Source organism: Myotis yumanensis, unplaced genomic scaffold, assembly GCF_028538775.1.
Source record: "Myotis yumanensis isolate MYYU_CA2020_CCGP unplaced genomic scaffold, mMyoYum1.0.hap1 SCAF_17, whole genome shotgun sequence".
Classification (NCBI taxonomy): Eukaryota; Metazoa; Chordata; class Mammalia; order Chiroptera; family Vespertilionidae; genus Myotis; species Myotis yumanensis.
The window spans coordinates 18,203,965-18,210,387 of record NW_027223768.1 but is presented as its reverse complement, the minus strand read 5'-3'; the positions used below and the strand labels follow the sequence as shown (position 1 = coordinate 18,210,387).

The 6,423-nt window shown below is 43.4% G+C and overlaps 1 pseudogene; it reads left to right on the top strand.

Annotated features, from left to right (window-relative positions):
* Positions 1–2,865: 2,865 nt before the first annotated feature.
* Positions 2,866–3,838, top strand: LOC138996080 (SAGA-associated factor 29 pseudogene; annotated as a pseudogene).
* The last annotated feature ends 2,585 nt before the right edge of the window (positions 3,839–6,423 follow it).

The following is a 6,423-nucleotide window of genomic DNA, read 5'->3' as shown; positions in this document are numbered from 1 at the left end:
CAGCTGAGTTATGCACCTTCAGCACCTCGGCTGCTAAGCGAGTTACAGTAAAATCCAGAGTGGGGCAGAACAGCAACTCTGCGTGGGAGTTCAAACCACATCAGTTCCAGGCAGGGGGGATTGCCCCGGGGACAGCCAAGACTTGTCCAAAGTTGGAGAGTTTCACCAGAAGTGGCAGGGCCACAGTGACCAGAGGGCAAATGCAATGCCAAGGGTTTCATACAGGAGGATAATGGACAGGCAGCAGCTTTGTGCCTCTACAGCTTCAAATATGACTTAGACTGAGATTTGATGGGTGGGAAGGATGCAGAAGGGTGGCCAGGGAAGGAGATGGCATTTTAGGAAGGAAAACACCCTGAGCAAAGACTCTAAGGCAGGATTTCGCGTGTGAGCCAGTATGTAGGCATGCATGCATTTGTGCAAGGGAAGGACCCACAAGGGGCACTCACATTTATACTGGGAAGTAAAAAGAAACATATTTGGACAGGTATTTTTTTTTATCTCTAGCTGAGTTTGAACTGAAGTTCTGCATGGAGTGTATCTTCCAGATCATAGCCTCGTGCTAAGATGAAATGGAACCTTTGAGACCCTCCTCACAGACCCCTCATAAAGTGGGACCAGTGAGTTCATGTGACTTGTGATAGAGGAAATATGAAAACAAATACTATAATCCTATGTAATGCCCACTGTAATTTAAAAATGTAAAAAATTTCAATTAAAAACACTTTATGATTCAGAAAGGAGAAAAGGATAATACTGTTTATAATTAGAACATTTCTGAGATGTACAAGGCTTCCCTCCATCCCTCCCACACACACAGTAAATGATCATGACTACTGGGGTGGTGAACACACAATACAGTATACATATGATGTGTTGTAGAATTGTGCCCTTGAAACCTGTATAATTTTATTAGCCCCAACAAATTCAATAAAAAGGGATAAAGTCAATAAATATGATGACTGACATGAGCCTTGCTTTCATGGAGCTTACATTCCAGTGGGAGGTGAGAGGATGGGAATCGTAGAGGGAGAGGAGAAGGCTGCCTTGGTCTGTTAGGGATATCATTTCTATTTCCTGAGGATATTTCTAACTTTCCATAAAAATCGCTAATCTTACCAAGAATTAAAATGATGTAAGTAGTTTGTAGATTAGTAAACATAGTAAAACATGGAAGAAAGTTTCCGTCTGTGTAATCATGAAAGAAATGTAATTTAAAACAAGGATGAGGCACTACTGCATATTTACTGAATTGATTTTAAAAATACGTTTATATGACATAAAATAATGAGTTAGTTTAATCACTCTGGAAAGCCATTTGGCTGTATATAATAAAAGCTATAGGATTTGTCATAGCCTACCACTTAGTACATCAATGAATGAAGATATATATAGATATATATAGATTATATATAGATATATATATCCTATATAATAAAAAGCTAATATGCAAATCGACTGAACGGCAGAATGAGCAGTCGCTATGATGCACACTGACCACCAGGGGGCAGACACTCAACACAGGAGCTGCCCCCTGTGGTCAGTGCGCTCCCACAGTGGGAGGGCCACTCAGCCAGAAGCCCTGAGCCAGGCGCATGGCTGGCGAGTGCAGTAGTGGTGGCAGGAGCCTCCCCGGCCTCCGTGGTGCCTACTGGAGGCTTAGGCCCGCCTCCCCCTCCCCTAAGCCATCAGTCAGACATCCTTGGAGGGCTCTCAGACTATGAGAGGGCGCAGGCCAGGCTGAGGGACCTCCTCCTCCCTTCGCTCCGTGATCTATCACCCCAAAGAGGTAGGCCCCACCCACCTGCTGCTGGCCAAGTAGCCTGGGCCTCCCTCTTTGGGGTGCTCCATCACAGAGCCCCCTGATCGATAGCCCCGCAGAGGGTGGCCTGGGCCTCCCTCTTTGGGGCAATCACCGAGCCCCCACAATTGATTGCCCTGCCGATGGCCTGGACCTCCCTCTACAGGACAATGGTGGGGTGATGGCGGGCCCTCGACCAATCGCACCGCCTTGGCCCGCCTGGCGCCAGTGCATGTCATAGCATGAGTCTCCGGACTGTTGCTCTGCTGTTCGACTGTTCAGTCCTTCAGTCGATTTGCATATTACGCTTTAAATATATATATATAGTTTCAATTGAATATTAGCCATCCTTAAAAAAGAAGGAAATCCTGCCATATGGCACAACATGGGTGAACCTGGAGGACATTATGCTTAGTGAAATAAGCCAGACACAAATGAACAAATACTGCATGAATCCACTTACGTGAAGTATCTAAAATAGTCACACTCATAGAAACAGAGAGTAAGATGGTGGTTGCCAGGTACTGGGGGAGAGGAAGTGGAGAGTTGCTGTGAAATTTCAGTTATGCCAGAAGAATGAGTTCCAGCTCCGCACTGCAACTCAGCTCTTAAACGGGTAAAAGCATGGTTCTCCAGGTGCCCTGAATCTCTAAACACAAGCAAGTTATCTACAGACTTTGAAAAGCGCAGTGGTTCTCAACCTTCCTGATGCCACGACCCTTTAATACAGTTCCCCATGTTGTGGTGACCCCTAACCTTAAAGTTATTTTCGTTGCTACTTCATAACTGTAATTTTGCTACTGTTATGAATTGTAACGTAAATATCTGATATGCAGGATATATTTTCATTGTTACAAATTGAACATAATTAAAGCATAGTGATTAATCACAAAAACAATATGTAATTATATATGTGTTTTCCGATGGTTTTAGGCAACCCCTGTGGAAGGGTCGTTCGACCCCCAAAGGGGTCGTAACTCACAGGTTGAGAACCGCTGCACCCGCCCTCGCAATGTCCAGCGTGCAAGTGCTTGTCCCGCCCCTGGATCAGCACCATATGTACCATGGCCCTCATGTCAGCTCATTCCCGCACCGCAGAACTTCTCACAGAGCTCCATCAGCTGATCAAACAAATGCAGGAAGAGCGTTGGCGGAGTGAGCACAAATTAGTGAACATCCAGAAGACCCACTAGCAGATGCACACAGAAAACAAAATCTCTCCCTATTACCGGACAAAGCTGTGAGGCCTCTATACAACTGCAAAAGCCGATACAGTGGCCTAGTACAACATCCCCTGGAAAGTCCTAGATAAGAGTGCGGAAATCAAGTCTCTGTCGGCCAAGACCTCGGGCCTGTATAATGACTCAGAGCCCCCTTGGAAGGCCATGCGCAGGGGGGTGCGGATGACCCTGCTGCAGCAGTCAGCCATGACCCTGCCACTGTGGATCAAGAAGCCTGGTAAGAAGCCGCCCCCACTCTGCGGGGCCATTCCGTCCTCTGGGAACTACGTGGCCAAACCTGGAGACAAGGTGGCTGCCCAGGTCAAGGCCATGGATGGGGATGAGCAGTGGATCCTGGCCGAGCTGGTCAGTTACAGCCATGCCACCAACAAATATGAGGTCGATGACATTGATGAAGAGGCAAAGAGAGACATCCTGAGCCGGCGGCTCATCATCCGGACCCGGAAGCCTTATTCCAGAAGGAGCAGCTCATGCTGGCCCTGTATCCCCAGACCACCTGCTTCTACCGTGCCCTGATCCACACATCCCCACAACGGCCCCAGGATTACTATTCAGTCCTGTTTGAAGACACTTCCTATGCAGATGGTTACTCCCCTCCCCTCAATGTGGCACAGAGGTAGGTAGTGGCTTGTAAGGAGCCCAAGAAAAAGTGAAGCAGGCTGCCAGTCTCCTGCCACCTCAAGGGGGCATGCAACAAAACATTATGTGATGAAATAAATGTTCTTCCCCTTAAAAAAAAAAAAAAAAAAAGAATGAGTTCCAGAGATCGGCTGCTCAACATAGTGACAATACCATACTGTGCACTTGAAAATGTAAGAGGGTAGCCCTGGCCAGTGTGGCTTAGGTTGGTTGGGTATCATCCAGTGTGCACCAAAAGGTTGCCAGTTCAACTCCGCACATGCCTGGGTTTCAGCAGGGGGCATGGAGGAGACAGCCAATGATGCTTTTGCTCTCACTTCAATGTTTCTCTCTCTCCTTCTCTCTTCCTCTCTAAAAATCAATAAAAAAATTTTAGAAATAAAATATAAGAGGGTAGATCTCATGTTGTCTTCTTATCCCAATAAAACACAAAGACATTTCCAAAAAAAACAAAACACAACTCTGTAGGTAATAACAAATATGTACTGTATAACACTAATATTCTTTGACAGTATCTTTCACTTAAAAATATACAAGTATTTCAAATTCTTAAACAGATATGAAACTATTATCTGACCTATTCAAAATAACCTTTTGGGGAAAAATACCAAATTTAACTTTACTAGATTAAGGTACAAACTCTGTTAATGGCTGTGGAACTTTGGAAGTCATTAATCTTCTTTCCTCTTCATCTATAAAAAGGAATTACACTAGTTTTCCTACCAAATTTGGATAACTAGGATTCAAGATTTTAAAAATGTTTTTGTGATACTATTCGCATTTGCTGTGGGATTGCTCCCTGATTCCAGCAGAGAAGTCCTGTCGGCTGTTGTAGATTAGAGCCACCCTTACAGGGGGAAGTTCCCTGATCTCCCCTTTGTGACAGGTATGCTCCATTCAAGGTGTCTGTCTTAGCTCAGTTGCTAGCAGATTATTTCAGCACAGCAGACGAATGGCAAGAACAGGCATAATATGTTTATACCAGTCCCAGAGAAAGAAAGTAATATTGTTTACTTTGGGTCTATATATCCTGGGGAATTTAAGATGCCAGAGCAGCTCATTCACAAACAGCAAACATCATTTTTAGTAGCTGCTATAACAAATACCATAGACTGGGTGGCTTACACTAAAGAGTTTTATTTCTCTCATTTCTGGATGTTGGAAGTCCAAGATCAAGGTACTGTCAGATTCTGCTCTTGGAAGGCCCTCTTCTTGGCTTGCAGACAGCCACCTTCTCGCTGTGTGCTCACAGGGCCTTTCTTTGGTGTGTGCACATGGAGAGAGAATCTCATTTCCTCTTCTTTTAAGGGCACTAATTGCATCACGAGGGTTTCACCCTCATGACTTAACTTAAACCTAACCATATCCCAAAGACCCACCACCATTGGGGTTTAGAATGTCAACGTATGAATTTTGAAGGAAACACAAACATTCATCCCATAACAGTGTTTTGTTCAATGGCACTAAAAGCCAACATTCACAAAAGCACACGGCATACTCATTGTCTCAGGGAATGTGTGCTATACTAAATTCTCTCTGCTTCTGGCTTTTCCTCCTATATGGAGGAGTATAACATTAGAAGATCAATATAATTATCACAGAAAAACAGCACTGAACTTTCATTTTCCAAGCTAGTCACCACAACAAATACACATTCTTTACTAGGGCTTTGAGGACCTCTCTTAATTTCCTCTCTTACTGGCTCTCAGTGGGTTTGGATATGACACACCTTCTCTCTCACTCACAGCCATAAAGGTGAAGGGCACACTGAGAGAGTAAGACTCACAAAGCCATGACTCATTTTTGTACCTTTTGGTTTTTGATCAAATGCCAACAGATGGCAAAAGATAAATAAGTGAGTCTTCAATAATAAGGTATATGGAAACCAGTAACATTATGGGTGATTATTCAAGTTTCATTATTAATTTTCTTCTTCCTAATATTTTAAATAAATGTAGTACAATAGGCAAAGAATATAATCCAGTACAATCCAGTACTTTCTGGGAGTAGAGAGAAGTTGCATTTTGCAACTACATGTGTGGCTTATTCACACACATGCAAATAGGAGGTGAGGTAGTAACTGTTCACCATAAACCTTAGGGTTTCAGATCACCATGGAAAATGTACTTTATTTAACAAACTAAAAAATTAGTTTCTCTTTCAAAATGCATTCATTTTCTTTACTTAAAATCAACGCAAATGGGACAGTGCTTTCCAAAATGACCTAGATCAACGTCTGATACAAGATGACGAGGATATAGAGTTGGAAGAAGCCTGAAAGAATCCAGCTCCCTCATTTTCTAAAAGAAGCAAACTATAGGTCAAAGATAAATGACTTTCTCAGATCAGCAGAGCCCATGAATAGTCATGCCCAAATGAGTCGGGGTCTCTGGAGCCTCATCACAAAGCCCTTTCCAGAACCTGTGGTCCCTCTGAAAGCTATGGTTCTAGCATTAACCTTTATTCCTCTGGATCATGACATTTTGAGAAAAGACAGAGGCTGAAACAGTGGTAGCCTTTATATGACAGTATCTAGATTATAGCAGGCACTTAAAAATATCTGTAGGATTAATATACCAAAAAGCACATCATAGTGGGGGAAATAAATTCTGACCTAACAATGACAGCCAAAACACAAAAGGCATAAGGGTAATAAGTACAATTTCTCTAAGAGTTCCTTGACATAATTCTTACTTCCTCAACAATACTTTAAACTCTGGATGATCTGGGGCTCTGTAATTT